Source organism: Lepisosteus oculatus, chromosome 2 (assembly GCF_040954835.1).
Source record: "Lepisosteus oculatus isolate fLepOcu1 chromosome 2, fLepOcu1.hap2, whole genome shotgun sequence".
Taxonomy (NCBI): Eukaryota; Metazoa; Chordata; class Actinopteri; order Semionotiformes; family Lepisosteidae; genus Lepisosteus; species Lepisosteus oculatus.
Window position 1 is genome coordinate 53988894 of NC_090697.1, and position 12235 is coordinate 54001128.

A 12235-nucleotide genomic window follows, 5' to 3' on the forward strand; every position below is an offset into this window, starting at 1 on the left:
CCCCCCCCTCTCCCCTCAATTAAATTCAATTCAAGGTGTTTTATTTGCATGACAGAAGGGTACAAGCAGTGTTGGGTATGTATATTGTAACGCTTACGGCAGACAGGCACTGTGTAAGAGCCGGCGCACCAGAGCAGCACACCGAGGGAGCGTCTGCATTTATAACTTAGTTTTTAAAATTAGTCAAGCAATATGAAGCATCTCCTTTTACTTAGTGCCTGAGCATAAAAAGAATAGGAGCATACTGCAACGCGTGTGAAGTCCATAAACGATATTAATTTTGGAACTTAAACATACAGTATATGGCTGGTCTCGATACTTTAAAGAAAACATACACACCAGTATTCCATTTCTCCCTAAACATTTTAAGCATTGAAGTCTTTAACTAACGCGATACCGGAGTCAACAAGCATACTTTTAGAATTTGATTAATAGGGAATATAAGATGGAATCGCGTATCTCAAGAAATTAATAACGATATAATTATATTCATGTTGCAAAAGAACTGCAACAGGCATAAAAACTCCCTTGCTTTTAACAGAGCGTTACATAATTTCTAACTACGAAAATGCCATGTGAAAGGATTTGTAAACATATTTTGTTAAAGCAAGTCAGTTTTTTCCGCAACACATAAAAGACATTTTCCCAAGAAAGTTTAGCCTTTGTCACTAATGAAACCACTAAATAAAGACATAAATATAGAAATCTTAAGATCTGTTTTATTTAATGTTGGTAGCAGGATGAACTGTCAGAGTGTATATTTTGGTGCAGAGTTGCTGCAAGATGTTAACAGTGAAAATGGTATTTAGAAATGAGTTATTTCAAGATGAAAATTTTCAGAATAATTGCAAATCTAGCAGGATAGAGAAAGCACAGAAAACTGGCAGTTAGATTGATCAGATTAGTATGAAAAGTCATTTAGCAAAGGGAATGAGAAGAGTGACAATTTAGTATACTTTAGATCTTTTTTTCTGAACCAGGGAAAATCTGATCATGTTTCCCTATAACAATAATAAAAAACTTTATTTGATATATCACCATTAAAGGTGGCATCTCAAAGGAATACAGTAGATGTAAAAACAGATAAAAGGACCACAGATTACAAAGTAAATGCATATAAGAAAGACAAGCAGTTAGAGGTGCTACCAAAATTAGAAAATGAAGCAGATACAGACACTAAGTCTTCTGAAAAGAAAGGTTCTGAGGTTAGATTTAAACTGGCCCTGGTGTGTGTGTGTTTGTGTCTGTCTGTCCCGTGATGGACTGGCGCTATGTCCAGGGTGTATTCTGCCTTGTGTCCGTTGCTTACTGAGATAGGCTCCAAATCCTCTGTACTGGATAAAGAGATTAGAAATGGATGGAACTAAAGGCACTGTGTGGATGGAACTATACACAGTGTTAGAAACCCACTATGAAATGGCAGCATCTCACTGAGAATAAAACATTTTATAGTGCTGGCTTAAGGAAACAGCCTTTCCACCTCTCTTGCACATCAGTATCCATACCTAGTTATTTAAACAAATTGCCTCTAATTATAAACATCTTAATATGCTGGCTATGTGTAGTTGTGTAGATTTTGTGTAGTTGCTAGCCTTGAACTGTGTGTTGGATGCACATGAATATATTCATTATATGCCAGAGCACCTCATCGTACCAGGCCACCACTGCATCACACAGCTGTCAGCGCACCTCACCGTGCCAGGCCACCACTGCATCACACAGCTGCCAGCGCACCTCACCGTGCCAGGCCACCACTGCGTCACAACACACAGCTGCCAGTGCACCTCTACATACCCGACCACCACTGCATCACACAGCTGCCAGGGCACCTCACCGTGTCAGGCCACCACTGCGTCACACATACTGTATTTCAGCGCCATATATTTCATGGATATTATGGAATATAATGGATGGATATCTTAGTTATCTTTCTAGTTCACAGGTTTGCATGCATAATTTAATTTTGAAAGCCACTAAGACATCAGGTACTACTGTTGTATTTATGAAAAAGAAACAAAACAAAAAACATACTAACAACTGTGCCATCCTAATCCTTAGTTAATACATTTTATTATTCATAAACAGTTAACATTGTTAGCAAAATATTTTGAATTATATTTATCCCTATTCTTTCTTTAGTTTTGTATTTAACTTATTATATGATAGTCAGACTTAATGTATATTTGAACAATGAAAATATATTTTTACAAGATTTTACATTAAGCACTTAAAATTAATATGGTTAATAATAGTAAACTGTAACATGCTGTAACAAGATCGGTTAAACTGCGAAGAAAATGCTTTCAGAGAAAATGTTTCAGGTGTGAAGAACATAGATCTCCAATGCAATTTCAACCAAACCTGTTCCCACACACCCTGCCCCCACTACCATTAGAATATACACAAACATTTTAGCGTTTCATTCTGAGCAGAAGACCCTCACACCTGAAGAGTGCTGGCTGTGACGAATTAAACCGGTTTTACAGGTTTCAATCACAGACCATGTGACATGGGACTCAGTAAACTAACAGCGCCACTGGATTTGATAATACCTAACCAAAATCCGCAATATGGAAACAGAACCTGTGTGATTGTTGATAGATGATGTACTCGTAACATTTTTTCAAGACGAACTACAACATTTAAAAAATGACTTGTATGTACTTGATATCTCTAATCAATCCACGGGTCCCAGCACAAAACGAAAGTAAAACGCATACCGTTTCGTGCTTCTTATTAGTTGCTCAAAAGTAATTTGACCGTATGAAATGTATAATAGAAACCTAGAAACATATACGTGAGCAGTACTTAAGCACTGTAGTATCAGTGTTAAGACATACCTCTCAAATACTGTAAATCAAGTTAAAAATATCTCAAGACCGATTCTGGTCGTAATGAAACCATGTTTTTTGTATGTTTTCTTTTTCATCTTGAAATAACTCATTTCTAAATACCTTTTTCACTGTTAACATCTTGCAGCAACTTTGCGACAAAATATACACTCTGACAGTTCATCCTGCTACCAACATTAAATAAAACAATTCTTAAGATTTCTATATTTATGTCTTTATTTAGTGGTTTCATTAGTGACAAAGGCTAAACTTTCTTGGAAAAATGTATTTTATGTGTTGCAGAAAAAACTGACTTGCTTTAACAAAATATGTTTACAAATCCTTTCACCTGGCATTTTCGTAGTTAGAAATTATGGAACGCTCTGTTAAAAGCAAAGGAGTTTTTATGTCCGTTGCAGTTCTTTTGCGACATATAATTGTTGAATATAATTATATCGTTATTAATTTCTTGAGATACGCGATTCCATCTTATATTCCCTATTAATCAAATTCTAAAAGTATGCTTGTTGACTCCGGTATCACGTTAGTTAAAGACTTCGAAGCTTACAATGTTTAGGGAGAAATGGAATACTGGTGTGTATTTTTTTCTTTAAAGTACCGAGACCAGCCATATACTGTATGTTTTTGTTAAGATTTCCCTTCAGTGGTAAAATTAGATATGAATATTCAATACTTAAACGGGCACAGTTAAGACATTAAATATACATATACCTATTGTATACAGTACAGTTTGCATATGGTAATATGTTTATGTTACGCGATTAAAAAATAAATAAATAAAACTGAAAGGTCCAACACCAGCTGGATTCAAACACACAACCTGCCAGTTGGTAGTCACGCACCTAGACCAGTAGGCTACAAGACAACTCGCATGAACAGGCAGGCGAAACAGCCCTACACAGCCCTGCCTCAGTACACGGATATAATCATACCGTTATTAAATTCTTTAGATACGCGATTCCATATTATATTCCCTTTTAATCAAATTCTAAAAGTACGCTTGTTGACTCCGGTATCACGTTAGTTAAAGACTTCGAAGCTTACAATGTTTAGGGAGAAATGGAATACCGGTGTGTATTTTTTTCTTTAAAGTACCAAGACCAGCTATATACTGTATGTTTATGTTCCAAAATTAATATCGTTTATGGCCTTCACACGCGTTACAGTATGCTCCTATTCTTTTTATGCTCAGCTACTAAGATTTCCCTTCAGTGGTAAAATTCAATATCTACAACGGGCACAGTAAAGACGTTTACGTTAAGTCTTTCTACGACAGACCAACGGACCACGAGTGCCCCTGTCGGTCAACCAATCACGCACCGCGGTACCCCGTGTCATCTTACCTGCGGTACGTGTCTGTACCGCTCACTTTGAATGGCTGCATCTGTATACAACTAGGAAAAGCTACTATTTGCAGATGGAGCCATTCAAAACGCGTAGGGTATTTCACTGTACACCGCGGTGGGCGTGTTGCATCAAAATGCAGTTTCACGCAGTATCACGCTGTGTAACATTTGACTTCATACCGGAAAGTATCTGGAATCACCTAGTAAAACCGCCAGGAGAAGCCAATAAAGCTTAAAATCTCATGTACAGCATTTGAGCTTTTAAATTTAAACTGTGTATTACAGCATGTTAATCATCAGTCATTAAAAAGTTGGTATATTTTATGAAAGCAAGATTGCTCAGTTGGGCAAAAGTAAACAACCTACCTTTATCATAAATATTTGAATTATGCAGAAATATTTTATGCATCAAAGCCTTTACCGAAGATATTACGAATAGTATTAATAATGAATGACTTTGGACAAGCTGTAAATTCAAAGTATTACGCTGGTCCACATTCTTTCTAACCGTCATTTTAAACGGAAATACTTTTATTTCTTTATTTGACAAACACCACAGCATTTTGTTGAACTAACTAACGAGGATAGGCCATTAGCTAGCCAATATGATAAAGGAATAAATTACTTTTTTTGCTCATTTCTTAAGCACATTTATACAAGCACTTGGAATCTGTTCAAGTCCTACTTTGTCAGGCATTTTCTTTTACTGTAACGGACATAAAAACTCCCTTGCTTATAACAAAGAGTTTCATTATTTCTAACAAAGAAAATTATCTAAACTGCGACACTTATACAACCAGAGAAAGAAAAAATAAACACCAGTATTCCATTTCTCCCTAAACATTTTAAGCATCGAAGTCTTTAACTAACATGTGAAATAACATGTGTATAAAAAGTGGTAGTTTTAAGCTTTTCTGTGAATACGCTCGATACCGGAGTCAACAAGCATACTTTTAGAATTTGATTAATAGGGAATATAAGATGGAATCGCATATCTAAAGAAATGAATAACGATTTAGCTTCAATTTAAGACCTGAACCAGGCTCCTGCTATGTTCTGCTGCAGAGATATAACAAATGTTCCAGGTGGAAATTGTCTAAATGTGTCAATGGTGTTAGCACTGGAGAAACACTCAGCAAACCTTCGGAGAAGAGATAAGTCTGTGCTGGGAGAAGATGGGCAGGGTGATCTGGGCGGTAGTCAATCTGGAAGTTGGCTCATTGTTAAGACAATGTAAAGACAAAGTCTAAACACCCTAGCTGGTTGAAATTGAAGGAACCTCCCTCAATCATTGAGAAATATTTGATGAAAATCCAGGAGCAAAAACATATAGGAAAACCAATACCAATCCAGTACTCAGCTTTAACTAAAATGACACAAGTCAGTACTAAACATATCAAGAATAAATGGGAATGGGAAATGCACCAGGAGATAAGTGATTATTGTTGGTCTGAGATATGCATGGAGGCACATAGACTCCACCTCCTAGAGAGAATATCAGTGGAAAATAGAAAACAGATTCTTTAGAACTCCAAACATTATGGTTAAAATTAATCCTAGTGCCACTAGCCATTGTTGGAGGGAATGCAGGGAGAGTATAGCCACATATTTGCTTCTGGCATTGTCCTAAATTAGATAATTACTGGCAATAAGTACACCATACTATAAATAACATTATAGACATAGATTTGTCAAAAGACCTTATATTGGCAATACTAGGGGTGAAACCAGTGGTTATTCACACAACAAAGCAAGCTTACTTGCTACAAATCCTATTAGTAACTACGAAAAAGATAATAACACTAAATTGGCTTAAAAAGGACCCTCCAACCTATGGGCAGTGGTTGTCAGTAATAAAAGAAATGTATCTGATGGAAAGACTACCTTTTTGCCGAGGTTGCAGATGAACCATTTCTCTGAAACATGGAAGCAACTTTTAGACAAGGTAGAGGGATTCTGGGACGAATTAGTATAATTAAATCTCGAAGGAAAGTTGTAAAAGTAACAAAAGGTTTGAAAACAGTTTTTCTCCCAAGTTAATAGAAATATGAAAGTAATTATGTAAAATTAATGCTCCAGTAGGTCACAGTAAAGGTGACCATTCAGAGGACTCAAGTGGAAACTTTCTCAAGTGCTGAGAAAAGAGAGCACATCTGTATAGAAAGGTTTGTGTGAGTTTGTAACAAACTCATGTTGAATCAAAGGCCTTGTCTCAATTTATCATACAACCTTACCAGTGGCGCTGTGGGCTAGGTTCCTGACTTATAAACCCCTGTTGAGTGTTTGAATCCAGCTGGACCCTTGACTTTTTTTTAACAAACATTTCTTTGAAAAAATAAAATAGGGTTAGTGTTAGGGTTACTGTCAAACTTTAAATCAACAATTGATTTAAGGACGATCTGTGAAAGTGCAATGAAATACAATATTGTTGTTGTTGTTGTTTTTATCCTGTAAAGCGTTTCGAGAAGCCACCTTTAATGGCGCTATATAACTGCTCTGATTCTTATGGAATGTGTTTCTTTCTTTTTTTTCAGCATTGAATAAACCTATTACTTGATTCTTATGGATGCCCGGTTCCGCCGGGGATTAAAAAAAAATCAACCATGGAATCACGTATCTAAGGAAACAGCAGTATAACCTTATTCATGCACAAACAGTGGCATGTTACATTATTTGGGTGTCTCCTCTTGCCAGAAAGCTCTAAATTGCATTTTGAGTGCGGTTTTTGAGACATCAGGTACTACTGTTGTATTTATGAAAAATTAACAAAACAAAAAGCATACTAACCACTGTGCCATCCTACTCCTTAGTTAATACATTTTATTATTTATAAACAGTTAACATTGTTAGCAAAATATTTTGAATTATATGTTACCCTGTATTTACTTTAGTTTTGTATTTAACTTATTATATGATAGTCAGATTTAATGTATATTTGAACAATGAAAATATATTTTTACAAGATGCGGGGGAAAGTGCAACAACTTATTACAGTTCTAAATTCAATATTATTGATTACTAATAGTTTATGCTTACACCTAACTTTCTTAATTAGATGTATTTAAAACAGTGAATTACTGTAAGTATAACATAACATTCAGAAATAAAATCGAGAATAGTTTTGTGGTGTTTGTATAGATGAAACGTTTCTAAAATGTATAACGTAACAAAATTAAAGACTATTAAAATCTGTAATCTTTCCACTTGTATGTCATCCGAAAATACAACAAGTTTCTGCTTTGTCTATGGATGGTATTAAAAAGTAGTCTAAGTGGTGAGAAAGCTGTGCTTAATGATAATTAAAGGACTTAAAAGTAAAAAGAGATGCTTCATATTGCTTGACTAATTAAAAAAACTAAGTTATTAATGCAGACGCTCTCTCGGTGCCGCGCCAGATCTAAATATCTAAATATCTAAACATATTGCAGCGCATTCACCCCAGGCAGAGGCCGAAGGGTGCCCAGCTGGGGTGCGCGGGGAGGGGCAGGACAGGAGCGAAAGTGGTCAGGCCGGGGTTTAGGAAGGCCGCTGACCAGTGCGGCTGTCCCACAGTGAATTGGACTTACAGTCTAAGGAGGTATCTGTTTTCCTTGTAAATAGTTCCAAACGGGAGAGCAGGGCTTGCAGGTGGTGACGGAGAAGAAAAATAAAGGCTTTAACTTGCTTTAACTCCGCAAGTCTGAGTTCTTGTGTCCATCCTATCCAAACCTGAAAGTATTACAATATGTATCTTTATAGCAGATGGTGTAGAGCTTTTTAGTATAGATTACACTTTTCAAAAAATGTATTTAAAAAAGAAAAATGATTACAATGTAATCTTTCCACGTTTGATCCCAAAATCCCAAGAAAAATAAATCTAAATGGGGAGAAAGCTTTGCTGAAAGTTTATTAAGATACTTAGAAGACAAAGGTATCAACTTATGTTGCATTTGTCTAATTGTGAATCAAAAAACACATATAATTAAACACGCGTTTCTGATTTAAATCAAAACGTTATTTAAATCAATATAAATGTTGATATTGTAACGCATAGGTGACTATTCATTGTTATTAAAATGTCTTAAATTCGATCATGTTGTGATATTTAGAAATATAAATTTGTTTGGTGCGAGTGAAGTTTTATTTAATCTCTGACCCAAGGAGAAGTGTGGTGTGGATGGTTGAGGAGAGAATGCAGGCTAGCGGTGTCTCCGTTATTCTTGATTCTTTTTTTCTGGTTTGGTCGGATAGTTCTTGTTTTTGTTTTATCAATAAAGTTTGATAATCGGCCAGTGAAAACTTTGTTGTCCTTCACATGAATGCCTGAAACATTTTACCGAACCCAGGATTTTACAGTATTTTGTCTTTAAAATACCAATAACAGCAACATACAGTTTACATAATGATGTTCCAAAATTAATATTGCTTATGACCTTTATGACCTTCGTTCTGCTCTTCGTTAATGTCTAAGCTGGAACACATCATTATATCTCATTTTTTATTTCTTTCAAAAAAAAAATCGTTTGCCCTGACTAACAGTATTGTTGTTATTGTTTTTATCCTGTAAAGCGCTTTGAGGAGCCACATTTAAAGGCGCTATATACATTAAAGTTAATTAATATTTCTACTGTTAATTTGCTGGACAGAGAGGTGAACATTATTACGCAGAAGACAAAGAAAGCGATTTACGTTGCATTGTGCATTGTGCTGCTGTAATACAGTTTAAAATAATTAAAAGTCTAAACAGTATCAGCTTTATTTAATTGTAATTTGTAATTAAAAAATGCAATTTAGAGCTTTCTGGCAAGAGGAGACACCCAAATTAATAATATAACATGCCACTGTTTGTGCATGAATAAGGTTATACTGCTTTTTCCTTAGATACGCAATTCCATGGGTTTTTTTTTTTATCCCTGGCGGAACCAGGCATCCATAAGAATCAAGTAATAGGTTTATTCCATGCTGAAAAAAAGAAGAAAGAAACATATTCCATAAGAATCAGCGCTTTTATATAGCGCCTTTAAAGGTGGCTTCTCAAAAGGTTTTACAGGATAAAAACAACAACAGCAACAACAATATTGTATTTCATTTCACTTTGACAGATCGTCCTTAAATCAATTGTTGATTTAAAGTTTGAAAGTAACCCTAACACTAACGCTATTTTATTTTTTCAAAGAAATGTTTGTTAAAAAAAAAGCCATGGCTCCAACTGGATTCAAACACCCAGCGTATGATGTATAAGTCGAGAACCTTACCCACAGCGCCACTAGCAAGGTCACATGAGGAGTGTTGAAAAAGCCCTACAGAAAAAGTATCAACAGACTGTAGCGGCGAGGCTAATTATTAAGAAAGAATTAAGTGTTCTGAGCCTTCCCAAATGGTCCCATCTCTGTTCATCTCTGTGGTGCAGCTTTAGAATCCAACCATGCGACGTAACTCAAACAACGCGCACACACAGGTACTAATACACGAGGATACATTTATTAATACATAGAATATGCATGTAAACCTAACATATCTTATCGAGAGGGTTATCAGAATAGAAAAGGTATATATTCAATCAGTTACAAAGTGTTACACATATCAAGAGGACATAGGTTCAGTATATCATTCATTTAGACCGTTTCATAAATGAACTTGGTTATAACTTCTACATTAGATACTCAAACAAGTACATAGCTCTTAGGAATTAAATTGATATCAACTGATTTGGATAACAATTGAATTCTCGAGCTGTAATGCATTGAAGTTGAATACTCATCCAATCTTTGGGGATTCAGATCTCCTGCGGGCACAAAGAAACAGTTGCAGGCTTGTTGCTGTCCAATCCGCACTCTCTGGCTCGGTGCCAGGCTGTGCTCTGCGGCTTGCGACGGTGTGCTGCAGATGCTGCTGACCGGCTAGTTAGTGTTGGCTTTAACTAGCAAAGTTTGTGCACAGGAGAAAAGATGACTGTGGGTCCCAGCAAGTCAGGAAGAGGACCGGTTCGTTCCTGATGAAGAGCTAGTTCTGAATAGTGATTCAGCTGTCCACAGTTCTGACCTGTTCACGAGGCCTGCTGCTGGTGCTAACCTCGGGTGGATCCTCTGGTTATTCTCTGGCAACCTTAGCTCTAGACTCTTAGATCAAAGGAAAGTTCTGGCACTCGGACACAATGGCCGTTCCGTGGTTGTCCGGGCTGGGTCTCAGGATGGTCAGGAGGCGCGCTGCGAGAATGTCCTGCCCTTGGGAGCCTTCTGCTCCTGGGCCGTCCTGCCCTGGAATTCTCCTTTGAATTCCCTTTAGATTAGTCCACAGAATCCTCTCCAGAATCTTACTGAATCTCACCCTTTTGAATCTCACAGGCTCTCTGTGTTGCCTGTTTTTACCTGGAGGAACTTCAGCTCATTGATTGGTTGAAAGTTCCATGGGCATCAGAGTCCCACGTGGGTTACTCGGCCCTACCAGTCTCTGATTGGTTGATCAAGGTGAGATATGAGTCACTTACTCCTGACACTTAGGAATGCAGTCCAGATGTCCAACTGGCACTCCCTAGACAGATAGGCGCCAATGGATGACCATTGATCATGATAGCCAGGCTTAGCTAAGTGCATCCCCCTTTGGGAGCTGTCCTTATCAGGAACCTTTAATAACCCTGCATGAATAGTCTCTCTGTGGCTGCACCACAGAGATGAACAGAGAAATGGGGCCGCATTTGGGAAGCTTAGAAACACTTAATTCTGCCTTATTAATCGAATTTTCCAATTTTCCAAAATAATCACCTAAATTACCAAGTTAAAGATTCTGATGCATAAAATGTTGAAAGTGGAATACTGTTGTGTTTTTTATTTTTTATATTTAGCTACCACTACCATCTACTGTATGCAACTGTATGTACATTATGTATATATTTTATACTGTTGTTTTTATTTTTAGCTACTAAAATTTCCCTTAAGTTGTAACATTTCATATCTATATGCCACATTAAACAGACTTAAACATGCAGTAGAGATACATTAAATTAAACAATCATTACTAACATCTGTAGCGGCAAGGCTTAATAATAAGAAAGAATTAAGTGTTTCTGAGCTTTCCCAAATAAGGCCCCATTTCTCTTTTCATCTCTGTGGTGCAGCCACAGAGAGAGGATTCATGCAGGGTGATTTAAGGTTCTAGGACAGCTCCCAAAGGCGGATGCACTTAGCTAAGCCTGGCTATCATGATCAATGGTCATCCATTGGCACCTATCTGTCTAGGGAGTGCCAGTTGGACATCTGGACTGCATTCCTAAGTGTCAGGAGTAAGTGACTCATATCTCACCTTGATCAACCAATCAGGGACTGGTAGGGCCGAGTAACCCACGTGGGACTCTGATGCCCATGGAACTTTCAACCAATCAATGAGTTGAAGTTCCTCCAGGTAAAAACAGGCAACACAGAGAGCCTGTGAGATTCAGTAAGATTCAGATTCAGGAAGATTCAGTAAGAATCTGGAGAGGATTCTGTGGACTGTTCTAAGGGGAATTCAAAGGAGAATTCCAGGGCAGGACGGCCCAGGAGCAGAAGGCTCCCAAGGGCAGGACATTCTCGCAGCGCGCCTCCTGACCATCCTGAGACCCAGCCCGGACAACCACGGAACGGCCAGTGTGTCCGAGTGCCAGAACTTCCTTTGATCTAAGAGTCTAGAGCGGAGGTTGCCAGAGAATAACCAGAGGATCCACCCGAGGTTAGCACCAGCAGCAGGCCTCGTGAACAGGTCGGAACTGTGGACAGCTGAATCACTATTCAGAACTAGCTCTTCATCAGGAATGAACCGGTCCTCTTCCTGACTTGCTGGGACCCACAGTCATCTTTTCTCCTGTGCACAAACTTTGCTAGTTATAGCCAACAGTGTGAATCAGCAGCGCACCGTCGCGAACCGCACAGCACAGCCTGGCACGGAGCCAGAGATCGCGGATTGGACAGCAACAAGCCTGCAATTGTTTCTTTGTGCCCGCAGGAGATCTGAATCCCCAGAGATTGGATGAGTATTCAACTTCACTGCATTACAGCTCGAGAATTCAATTGTTATCCAAACCAG

General features: G+C 37.8%; 1 protein-coding gene across 5 annotated transcripts in view; it reads left to right on the top strand.

Moving 5' to 3' along the window:
• crim1 (cysteine rich transmembrane BMP regulator 1 (chordin-like)) overlaps window positions 1-12235 on the top strand; it is a 619278-nt gene that overhangs the window by 407529 nt on the left and 199514 nt on the right. The window lies entirely within an intron of this gene.